General features: G+C 46.3%; 1 protein-coding gene across 4 annotated transcripts in view; it reads left to right on the forward strand.

Annotated features, from left to right (window-relative positions):
* LOC119173619 (tectonic-like complex member MKS1) overlaps window positions 1–13420 on the forward strand; it is a 105874-nt gene that overhangs the window by 35421 nt on the left and 57033 nt on the right. The window lies entirely within an intron of this gene.

Here is a 13420-nt window from a genome sequence, read left to right on the forward strand (position 1 = left end):
AGTGGTCGTGAATTTGGGTATACGGCGCAATTGTTTGGGTACATCGCATCATTTGTATAGAAATATTAGAGAAGGATTTCTCGCTGACTTTGAGAAATATTTGTAAATTAGAGGCCACGTGCTGCGCTATAATGTGGGGACTCGCGCGTTCTCAGCAGACTAGACTACCGATGGGAAGCGTTTTCGTATCATGCTGAAGAAGAGTTGCAAGACCCCTTTATTCTTAATTATGTTTGTCAATCGGATTGATTGAAGTGCTTCGATAAACAAATGCCCCTCGGGGCTCGTGACACGAAATTGTGATTAAAGCGGTCGATGTTCACTGCGACGGTCAAGGCATACCCCACTGAAGTTAATTTGGTAATTAGGAGAACTGAGCATTTGCAAACGAGATGCGGAGAGGTTAACCATGCAGCCAGGTTGTCGTTCATGGTTTGGAAAAATTGGCATTAATAGTTCCGGCTTAACGTCCCAAAACCATGGTATACGATTATGATGGACGCTGTATTGGAGTGCTCCGGAAGTTTATAAAACCTGGGGTTCATTGACGCGTACCTAAATCTGAGTACACGCGGACGACAATCATTCTCTCCTGCATCTAAAATGCGACCACCGTGGCCGGAATTCGATCGCGTGACCTTCGTGTCAGCAGCGGGGCAGGCATATAGCCACTAGACCACCGCGTGGCAGGTTGCTCTAGAATGAAGGATCGAAAAGACGGTATCGTATGAAATTCAAAAACAGGAAAGAGAGAAAGAAAGATAGAAAGAAGCAAAGAAAGGAAGAAAGAAAGAAAAAAGAAAGAAAGAAAGAAAGAAAGAAAGAAAGAAAGAAAGAAAGAAAGAAAGAAAGAAAGAACGTGAATCAAGTAGAACATGCGTCACTGTCCGGGTGGGGGGGGCATGAGGCTGGGGTGAACGACATAATTGATCGAGCGCTGTGTAAACAGCACCGCACGCAAAGGAAACCGATGACTTCTTTTTGTCGTTTTGTTATCCGTACCTACAAATGAAACTGTCGGGGCGGATGAGTCATTACAGGGATTGTAGTACTGGACATTTCTATGGTCTAAGAACTACAGGACATCGACATCAGTGGAACGTGCAACATTTTTTTTTATTTGAAAATGTGTGAGACTGCTCATCGAATCATTATGCATAAAATGTACTACTAACGCGATAAATCGGACACGGGGTCCACTCCGTGTGGTATACGCTGGCGCATTGCGTCTTTCGACAGCCATATAATAAAGACTACTGTAGTAGTCTTCATTATATAGCTGTCGAAAGACAATGACAATGAAAGACAATGAACGAATGCATATATGCATTCGTTCATTGTGAACAAGAGACCCGTATTGGGAGCCGAAACGTCAATTCTGTTGTTTTGTGTTCTCTTTTGATCTGGTGAGTGTGCATTTTCTTGAACCGTGTTTCGTCGAGTTTCCCGATGAGTTTTCGTGAAACCCTAGACCTCATGACCTAGCACTTGTGGTAAAGCATGCCAGTCGTACTATAGCTGACCAGAAAACCCCTTCTCTCCCCTACAAAGATGGCTGCCCTCTACACAAGCGGTGCGAATCATCGTGTGTAGTTTATTATTCGGACACTTACAACATCGCCTTTCACACATCGGAGGCCATTGATTGATTGGTATGTCGAGTTTAACGTCCCAAAACCACCATATGATTATGAGAGACGCCGTGCTGGAGAGCTTCGGCAATTTCGACCACCTAGGGTTCTTTAACGTGCGCCCAAATCTGAGCACGCAGGCCTACAACATTTCCGCCTCCATCGGAAATGCAGCCGCCGCAGCCGGGATTTGATCCCGCGACCTGCGGATAAGCAGCCGAGTACCTTAGCCACTAGACGACCGCGGCGGGGCTATCGGAGGCCATGCTTTCATGTTCGCCTGCACTATACGCTAACGCACGGGCATCGTGAGTTTTTTGTTTTCTTCTATCGTGTTTATCTCTGCCGCATAGAAAGAACTCCTAATCTAGCGAAGACGTGGCGTTGTCCCGATTTATCGGCCGTACGATATGTCTCAACGGCTCCGACGCACCATCGCGACCTTTCAAACTTAATAGCCTAAATTCTAGAAATTCGAGCGCCCTGAGAATCTCATGTCAAACAAAACGCGCATATAGATTGGCTCGATAAATTGTTCCAAGAATATACACTGTATTACCCTATACATTTCCGCCACAACAAGGACCTGCCGTACTTTTTTTTCTTTCTCTTACGGCGTGTAACAATAGACGTGAATCCGTAGAAGTGGCTACATGTGATCTGTCAGCAGACGAGAAGAGAGTCAAGAGAAAAATACGCTATCGCCTGTTCATAATGGCTGAGATGAATCATGCATTTCCGCTGCTAACGTAAACAACGACGTGGTACGACGTCGACTTTGTGGGTGCTCGGCCGGCTACAGTTAGCAAGAAGACCATTCGAACCCATCGATCCTTGTCACATTATATACGATGAATGGCTCATACCTCATCTTTGCAGCCCGTGACGCGCATCTGAACTTTATGAAACGTTCTATTCTATGCCTCGGCTCTCGGGTGAAATGTCCTGGCACTTCCAGGAACTGCATAAAAAATAGCTACCACACAGTTACGTTCTGTCCGGGTTCAAGGACTTCGAGCCGTCCCCTGAGGCACCGCCATCATCATCGACGGAGGTTGGGTTGGGTTGGATCTCGTCTTCCCCCGCCTCACCCGAAGGAAACTTCCGGACTTTAAATAAAGTTTATTTGTTCATTCAAGTACGTTACGTTTGTCTTAAATTCGCCAAAACTTCTTATGAAACTTTTTTACCTCTTGTGTCTTGTTATTCGGAAAAAAATGAATTAAAATGAAAACGGGTGTACACATCCGGTCCACTTCTTCAGAGAGACACCGAGGAGAATCAGGTTCATTTTTTTTTTACTTTACTAAAAAAAAACAGCGCGGGAACTGCGTTTTGTGTTCTTCACGTTCTCGCCTCGATGAAGTTTTCACGTCTTGGCCTCCGAGATTACCTACAAACGCAGTACATCTCGGAGGCCATGCTCGCGTACTCCACCATGTTCTGCCGGCGCGCTGCGCAGCTGCGTCAGTCACGTGGCTCACAACGTACGGTCCTCGACCTATTGGAGAGGACAAAAACTAAATAAAAAAACTGTCGCAAAGCGCAACGTCTGCAGGTCTAAAGCACATGCTATCCGCTCTTTCAAAAAGCGCTACAATATCGCCGCGGTGTAGGTGACGTTCGGTGCACTCCGGAATATTGAGCTCCGAGCCGAAACAGGCACAGTCGTGGGAGCAGTTGCTGTTGAACGAGTGTACACAGCAAGAGAGAGTGGAGGGGTACGGAAAGGAGGAGGGTTTGTTTAGCAGGCGTAATCAATGCTGAAAGAAAAGAAATAACGCAACGAAAAACCGGACACATGCAGATGCTTGCGTTCTCCCTCCACGCGTGGTCGACCGTGCAGACGTTAAGCTCTTTACAGTAAGTTCAACGAGGCCATGAGTCATTTACTCGATCCGTTGCCTGACGTGCCGTAAATATTTTCTAAGCAGCACGAGCAATAAATCATGCAATCAGTGTGACATTTTACCGTATGAACATAGAATAGTAGCTTGCTTTCGATTCAAATAATAATAACATCTGGGGTTTGACCTCACAAAACCATCGTATGAGAGTCGTCGTTGTGAAGGGCTGATTTCGACCACCTGGAGTTCTTCAGCGTGCACCCGAATATGAGCACACGGGCCTACAGCATTTTCGCCTCCATCGAAAATACAGCCGCCGAAGCCGGGACTCGATCCCGCGACCTGCGGGTTAGCAGTGGAGCCCCTTAACCACAATACTACAGCGGCGGGACGCGTTTTACAATTCAAGTTCGATTTATGTGCAGGCGTAAAGCCCGAAAACTTCGCAAAAATGAATCTGTACCCATAAGCAGCTCATACATGTGGACCAATGTGAGGGGGCAAATGTTAAACAAGCGCAAGCAGTGGCGCAGATTATGAAAGAGGTTGAAGGGGGGGGGGGGGGTTCAGGAGGTCCTGACTCTCCGTGTGTTCCTGCTGCATGCTGAGCAGACACCCCCTGCAAGTGTCCGCCCTTCAGATTCGCCTTTTGTACATCACATCATGGTGCCTATATATACCAGAAAAATACATATTTGGTCTCGCAGGAGGTCGCTACGTATATTGTACAGAATAATTTGTATACAACTTTTTCTATGCCTGTTTATAATTTGTAAAGGTACTCGGGCGTTCAATATCACTCGGCCGTGTAACACTGTATTAAAGTGCAACTGCAGTTCGACTGGTTGCCGAAAAGAGTCAGTAGTACGATAGTGGTCTGAATTTTTTACAATTTAAAAGCATGATTTTAATTTTTATATATTAACTAAAAAGGTAAAATGGCCACCATGGCGGAAATCCTGTACCCCTGGCAATTCTTCTGGATCTATGCCACTCAGTGCAGGAACGAAGTGTTGGGCACAAAAGGCAAAACAAAGAAACATTTATTCCTGACTTGACTGATGCCTCGGCCATGATGTCCCGCCTTCCCTGTCTCTCCTTCTTCTACGCGGACGCCAAGCGCATTGTCTTTCACAAAAGAAATAGTTGTGAAGGCACAAGTAACCGTGGTATGGGAAAGTCAAGTGCATCATGCGCGTACACATGGTAATTTCACACTACAACGGATATGTGGAAATACAATGCAAGAAAAATTACCTACAGTGCCTATAAAATATCGCACGCACGCACATACATGCATGCGTACATGCATGCGTACATGCATGCGTGCTTACACGCACACACACACGCACACACACACACACACACACACACACACACACACACACACACACATGCATGAGCTAACTAGCACGTAAATATTGTTTGAATTCCGATGTTTACCGAGAGTTCTCCAAGGAGCAATTCGATGTAGTTGATTTTTTTACTGCAGTGTACGAAATATTGTCTACTAATTCTTACGAACTACTTGACTCTTGACTATTGTTCGTGTTCACAAGTAGCTCGTATTTATTCTTGGACAAGGCTTCACCTTTCATCACAACATATAATGTTTTCTCTTTTCTTTTAATTTTTTTCGTAACCTTATTCACTTTGTTACACTGCATTTTTCAATCGCAAAAAAATACCTGTCAAGGTGGTCTGGTAATGACGGTGCTCGATCGCGGATCCGAAGGTCGGTGAATCAAATTCAGGCCGTAGCGGACGCACTTTCGATGGAAGTGAGAAAGCTTGAGGCCCCCCGTGTGCCTATAGATTTAGGGTGAGTGTTAGAAGAAGCCCAGCTGATTGCAATTTCCAGCACCCTCCAGTAGCTCCTCGCTCATAACCGTATCGTGTTTCTCGGACACTAAGCCCCAACAAATATATATATATATTACTATCAAGCGCTAAAATCACGCAGTATTCAGTTGAACAAAAAAGGGCCACATCAGTTGGACAATCTACTTATGCCTCGATACAGACGCTGATAACACGTATACGGACCTATCTGTGACACGCAACTTTCAAGACAGTCATTTTCCCTTTTTTTTTTATGGCACTTCTGAGACGAAGTAGGACAATGCGATGCAGCTATTGCTATATTATTTCATCGCCTGATCAATATGACGCAAAAAATGTAAAAAAAAAAACGAGTGGTAATAAACGTAAGAAGAGCTAGGAACAGTCCAGTCGTGTGTAAGCTACCTAGCATTTCCGTGTATATATAACGAGTTTTACTTCGAGGAGCGAGTGCTCACGTCACATGGCTATATATATATATATATATATATATATATATATATATATATATATATATATATATATATATATATATATATATATATATATATATATATATATATATATATATATATATATATATATATATATATATATATATATATATATATCCTGCTCACAGCTGGTAGTTTTTTCATCCACTTTTGTTTCTTCTTTCTTCTTATTTACATTCCATTGGTTCTAATAACTTCCCCTGTACATTCCTTGGCATTACTGTCTGTTATATCTCATTAATATTGTGTTAAAACACGGAAATACGAGCCCTTAGGTATACACTTCTCTCCCTTATATATATATATATATATATATATATATATATATATATATATATATATAGGCCACGAGTCGGATTACACTCACCGCTCTTCGGAGCACGCGTGCGCGCAGTAGTTCACGTCGTTCGTTGATTCCGCGCACGACTGGTGGTCGCGGTAACTCAGCGCCTATAGCGAAGCGAGCTGGAGGTCACGGGTTCGACCTCAGGGCCGCAGGGGCCGTATTTTGCACGGAGGTGGACTTAAGCGCTAGCTCGTGCGCGCACTCTGCTTTAGACGTGAACGGTAAAAAATGCTGTAAGCGGTAGGTGATATTGGTAGATGAATTCTTACGGGACGTCTATGTCTTGGTTGTGTGTTGTATTGAATTTGTGTATGTGCACATTATATGCGTTTGTGTATAGCTTGTTGCCCTGAGCGTGCGTGTACATGTTTTTGTGTGTTGCATGCGTTCTATACGTGCATTCAGTACCTGTATTGCTGTTGTCTGCTGAAAGATAGTGCAATGCAGCAGAAAGAAACATGAATGTAGTCTATGTAATTCCCATACTGCACTGTACAATCAGCCAACTTTTTAACTAGCGTGTACAAGCGGAAATTTTTCTGTGCATCATAACCATGGAATTCAATCAAGTTCTGAAAAGGGTGAGGGTTAGTGCATGCCTACAAATTACATGTCCACAAGACATATTTTTTTTGCTATTTGTTCCATCATAAAGCGCTGACACACGAAAAAAAAATGCCGTTGATCACGCAGTAGATAAAATTTTGGGAGGCTGTACCAGTTTGCCGCCTGCACCACTGCACACTCGCTATTAAGGCGAGTGGCTTAGACGCCTCATAAAACACGAGAAATTGGTCGGCATCAGGTTTGGTGGTGCGTACGGGTGTGATGCGAAAAAATCAATATCACGTGATGCCGCCAACGTATGCCATCGCCATGACATCACAGAGAACCAAACATTAGGGGACCCTATAGAGCTTCCCCTTGAGGAGTTGAACGTGATAGCGATCTACTGTTTCTAGCGCGTACTTCAAACACTTTGTGCATGAAACCTTTTCGAACTTGCTGTGCACCCACTACGTGACCTTGAGAAAACAGACGCAGTAGTGTATGTGCTTTTTGTAGTAAGTTAGCGGCTATAAACTAAGAAGTCATTATGATAATCACATGTTGTGACGCCCGATAGCGACGTGCGCTTGTACCCCGCATTATTTCGGCCATATTTCATGTTGTACTGTGAAGCATGCACACAGGAAGCGCCTGTTTGTAAAGCATGTCTCACTTTCACTGCATTTCCAAGTGGAGGAAGTTATTTTCAATGTATTCACAGACAGACGAATTGTCGTGTGGTAGAACATCCGCTTGTCACACAAGTGACCCGGGGTCGATCCCTACTTGGACTATTTTATCACCGTCTTTCCTGATTTTTCGGTCACGCACAATTTTTCGCTTACAACCAGAACCAGCGACACCGACGCCGGAATTGCCCGCGAAAGAAGCTCCTTAACGGTTTCGCGTTAAAAATTGTGATATCACTGTACGACCATAGAAGCACAGAAATCGGGGTGGGTTTGTACTGGTCCACAAGTGGTATTTCAGTGCGTGTAAGAGACAATACACAAGGGGCAGATTACACAAACGAGTGCGTTCTTTTTTTTTGTCTTTTTGCTCGTTAGCTTCACAATACAGATAAGAAACAACTGAGGGCAAAGTGGTCATGCATACCGTGCGAGTCGCTGCCGCTCGCCCGTCGTTCTCAGCGCTCGTTTGTGTAATTTGTCTCTTGCATCCCGTCTGTTACGCGCATCTGAAATACCACTATGGAGCAGCCGAATCCGGCTCCGCAGATGTTTTTCCACCTCGCTCTATACCACAATGCAACACCTCGGTTCCCCGAGCACCCACGAGCTGCGCTATCTGTGCCGGCGGCCAAGCGTTCCGAATGTCCTATTTCAATCCGCGAGTACTGTACGTGTATAGCTTGACTGTCCCATTACTCAGCAGGATTGCCCCCGTATTCTAGAACGTCCCTTCACTCAACGCTTCACCTTCACTTGAGAAAGCCGATGGAAGCGCCCTCCCTAGGCACGGCAAGTCACTGCATATCACCAATAAGGTGGTGCGATTCTCGAGCAGCGCAGCATCATTTTTCAGCCGAGAGGTGGCGCACTGCTCAACTCTGTCAAGTGAAGGGCGAAGGTCGAGTCAAGGAGCGTTTGTGAATACGGGTGCTAGTCATCCATTAGCAGACACTGGCCAGTGCAGGTACGCTGCGAGTAAACGCTGTAGCGGAATTCGGCTACATAAGACGAAGAGTGCGCGTTCTATGCCTAGAAGGAGTTATTCTTTTAAAGAAAGCGACCACTGATGTAGGCTTCACTGCAGCAAAGACCTTGCTGAGGAGAAGCCGACTTGACGCACTTGGCTTGTGGAGATGTCACACGGGTTAAACACAATATTTTATTGTTGTTGTAGAAAACTTCACTGCAACAATGTGGTCGAACTAAGAAAAAAAAACAGTTGCTGACTTCGAACACTCGTGATACCATTCTGGCATTCTGTTGGTAAAGTTCCTCAGTGAAATAAAAATGTAAAAAATACACTTACCACGATCAGTGCACACACACACACAAACACACACACACACACACACACACACACACACACACACACACACACACACACACATATATATATATATATATATATATATATATATAGTAAAATTAAACTGGCATTAATAAACATGAAACATCGGCCTTCTCCATGTTGGGGCAGTTAGGTGCTCAATCAAATGCACATCCGGTGCATTAGTTAGCGGTGAATGGTTAATCCCAGATAAGGATTCTATACATAAGGCACTGGCACCACACGTTATTAGCAATCGATCACTTTTGGGGCGATGTGTCACTTTGGATACGCGTCAATGGGCTGAGACGGTGTATACTCACAGATGAGGTTAAATGAACGGCTTACATACGCTTGCATCAGCGCACGTTCCACGTCGTTCTACTATAGCCACTGCTTCGTGGTCTGCATTGACAACGTTCCAAGGTGTAGCGTAGCCCTGAATGCTCCATAAGTCACGTAAAAGCGGACACTGATGGATCGAGAGCATGCGGATGTGGTGTGTAGCGCAATAGACAATGGGATCGGGCGTGTTGGTATAACATCATAAAGGTTCGTCTGTCTCGTCTCTTCTCCTGTCCCCTCCTGCCCTGTAGTTTGCGCTGGTAAGCAACCTTTATGGTGTGTAGCGGTTTGATAGTGGTGTGCGCCACAAAAGCTTGCATTGTTGAAATACAGCCCCCGCGGGCACACGCTGCATAAGAAGTAAATTTGAAGCCGAGTTATCATATCAGGCCAGGCTCAACAACCAATGGATAAGAGACGTGAAAACAGCGTTACTATTTGAGGACCACATCTAGCTCCACCGACTGCGTCTTCAACTCAAAATGCATGCCATATGATCCGCTATCTCAATGAGGTGAATAGGTCGAAATGAAGTTCTCGAAATTTACAGAGTCTACTAAATGGCATATAAAATTACGAGAAAGGGAGAGAGAGAGAAAGTTTTGCGGGTGTCTTCCTATAGGCCGGCACGAGACGCGAGCATGCGCCGTGGTGGTATGGACAGTGCTGCCGCCGACGCTGAAGTGCGACGTCGTGGAACTAAGAAACTTGTACCTGGGGATCCGAAAGTTGTGTTTAGAAAAATTGGGTAGCATTTTAAAGTACTAGCTACTCTACTCCGGGAGAGCATATAACGCCGTGTCATGAGCCTAAGTCGCTCATTTACGTGACTTCAGTCACGTAAATGAACTTCAGTCACTCATTTACGCGTCAAAGCAACGCAGCGCGGCGCGCGCCAGCGAATTTATGGCAGGACCGGCGACTGGCGTGGCAACGCCGGCGTGACGCGACGAAACGAACAACGGTGAGCACGCGCGCCGTGTCACGTCGCAATTTATTGGCGCCTTGACTGTGGTATGTAGTCATGTTATCACATGACACGCATCTCATGATTATCATGTTTGCACCAGTCACATACCTTCGTCATCCATTGACGTCACGTAATACCAAATTTGGCATATGTGTAGCTAGCGAAACGGCCGTGAGCGCATCATCAGTGTGGCATCTGGTTATGTTGTTACATGACATGCATGTCGTGATTATCATGTTAGGATGTGTCATTTACCTATGTCGTCCATTCACGTACCATAATACCAAATTTCGAATATGTAACGCTAACGAAATGGCCGCGAACGCATCATGAACGTGGCATGTACTCATGTTGTTGCATGACACGCATGTCGTGTTAATCATGTTTGCACCAGTCTTATACCTTCATCATCCATTGACGTCCCGTTATACCAAATTTGGTATAAGTGAAGCTAGCGTAACTGCCGCCAGCGCATCATGAGCGTGACATGTAGTAATGTTGTAGCATGACACGCATCTCATGATTATCATGCTTGCTCCGGCCACATACGTTCTTCATCCATTCACGTACCATAATACCACATTTAGTATATGTGACGCTGAGTAAATGGCCGTGAGCGCATCATGAGTGTGGCATGTAGTCATGTTGTTACATGACACGCATATCATGATTTGCATGTTAGGGTGTGTTGCTTGTGTTCGCCACGCAGTTCTGTCATATCATACCAGTTTTGCAACATGCCATGTGAACAAAACCACCGCAAGAGCTGCAGGACCATGAAATGTAAATCATGACATTAGTGACATACATGTCATGATTTTCATCTTATGCCTAGTAAAATGTGCTCGTCATACAGTCAAGTTATGCCATACCAAGTTTGGTATCGACACCATCATTCAACCAGCCAGGAAAGCTAAAAGTCGTAGGCGGCTAGATAGATAGATACGTTCAAAGTCGCCGAAGTTCGCTAAGAAATGCTTCGCATTTAAAAGTTGTTAACAATTTAGAGTACGATGTACTCTACTGTGGGAGAGCAGAAAGCCGTCCCGTGGGCCTGATCCTGAAATTTTGTTTGAAAAAAGTGCTTAACGATTTAGTACTCGGTACTCTACTATGGGAGGGGCTGAAAGCCGTCCCTTGGGCGCGTGTTGAGGGGGGGTTAGGAAAAGAGGGTAACGATTTAGAGCACAGGGTACTCTACTATGGGAGAGCTGAAAGCCGTCCCTTGTGCGTTGTTGCGTGTTTAGAAAAAAGTGTGTAACGATTTAGAGTACTAGATACTGTTGCGAAGCGCCCCTCCGACGACGTTACGAAGGGCGCCACGAATCTCACCACTGCAACCACTGTTTACGAAAGACGGCGACGCCAACACGGTCCCGAAGGCGCCACTGCTTTGATCTCCGCCGGGAAGGTCACCAGCCGTTTGGTAGCGTAGGTTTCTCAGCTCGCGACTGCTTCTGCGCAGAGCTGATAGACGAGCGGACGAGACGACGGTGAGTTAAACAAGGTTTATGTACAGCATATATACAGAAGCGTTACAAATTCGGCACTGGGGCCGACAGAGACGCGAAGAGCCGAGCTCTTCTCTCTAACACATAGCTCTACTGCTCGCGACGCGCCGCAGGGCTTCTTTTATAAGCACCAGGTGGATTCTTTGAGGAACCAAATGTCCAACCAGAAGCGCCGCTGGTCGTGAGGTCAGAATCCTCCAATGGGGTCGCCGCTGGGCCGCGTCATTCTTTCTCATCGAATCTGGAGAGGCTGCGCTGCAGGTGGCTGCACCCAAGGACGAGTGACGTCGCCAGGCATTGCGTCAGACCCGCCAGACAGGAAGGCGCCGATTGCTTGCTCGACGGGCTCGCTTGCTGAGGTGACTCACTGCACGTGCGCGCCAGAAAGGCGCCGTCGCGTGATGACGCCGTTGAGTTGTTGATCGCGTCAGGCGGGCTCGCGTGCTGGCCTTGACACAGATTTCCCTTTTCCGTGGCATGGACGTTCGCTGCGGACTCGCTGGCATAACAGCACCCCCGCTGCCAGACAATGCGCCGGAAAGACGAGCTGCTTCCACGGGGCTCGGATGTCAGGTGCGCTCGTTCGCCAGGTTCGCCTCCAGGGCCATGGGGAGAATGCAGCTCCAGACTCTGTTCCGGGAACACATCCCATTCTTGAGGACGGATCCCAGCTCCACTGGCTTGTCGCCACAACTTGCCGGCCAGCTTCGCTCGTCTCTGACGATCCTTGGTTTCAGCACTTGTCGATGGTTCTGCAACTTGTCAAGAACGGATCGACAACAGACAACACACGATACAAGCAAGTGCCCTCGGCCACCCGACAGAACACCAGACAAAGTATAGTACAACATATACCTAGCTACGTGTCTATCGGAATTTCGTTCCCTCTACATCAAGAGGCACATGTGGGACACAACACTCTTAAAATGAGAACTCGTTTTTTTTACACGTACAACAACGTAACGAAATAGAATAGAACATAAAGTTGGCTCCTTGAGCTCATTCTGGACGAGAGCGCTCAGCTAAGGCCGTGGTGAGGACAAAATTTTGCCCCGAATCGCCAGCGAGTAACCGAAAGGTGGAGAAGGTATTAACTAAACGCACGGCTCAATGCGTCTGCATTAGCGTTTAGCTTTCCTTTTTTTGTAGCGGACGTCAAAGTTGTACTGTTGGAGTATCATGCTCCACCTCAGTAACCAGCCACTTTTAGGCGACATGTTATTTAACCAGGTTAGAGGACAGTGGTCCGTTTCAACTACAAACCTCGAACCGGAGACATAACAAGCTAGCTTTTGAACGGCCCACACGAGGCAAGCGCATTCCTTTTCAGAGGTACTGTACGCCTCTTCCCTGCCGCTGAGTTTTCGACTTAAATACAAAACTGGCCTTTCGTTACCATCACTGTCTTCCTGGCACAATACAGCTCCCATGCCGTGATCACTCGCGTCGCATTGAATCACAAATCTCTTAGAGAAATCGGGTGCCATGAGAACAGGCTTTTCGCTTAGGGCCTGTTTTAGCTGGCAAAACGCATTCTCCTTTTCTGAGTCCCATACTACTTTAACTGGCTCGGATTTTCGAAGTGCGTCAGTTAGAGGGCTGGCAATGCTAGAGTAATATTGCACGTAATGCTGATAGTATCCAGCCAGGCCCAAGAATGCCCTTATCTCAGATTTTGTGGTTGGTCGTGGATAGTTCACGACGGCGGCTACCTTAATTTCTGAAGGTCTGCGCCGGCCACGCCCCACAACGTACCCCAGGTAAGACACCTCGCCACACCCTAGGTGACATTTAGTAGGTTTCACGGTAAGGTCAGCCTCTTTCAACCTGTTCAGCACGACGCGTAAATGCTCGACATGTTCTTCC

Source organism: Rhipicephalus microplus, chromosome 3 (genome assembly GCF_043290135.1).
Source record: "Rhipicephalus microplus isolate Deutch F79 chromosome 3, USDA_Rmic, whole genome shotgun sequence".
NCBI lineage: Eukaryota > Metazoa > Arthropoda > Arachnida > Ixodida > Ixodidae > Rhipicephalus > Rhipicephalus microplus.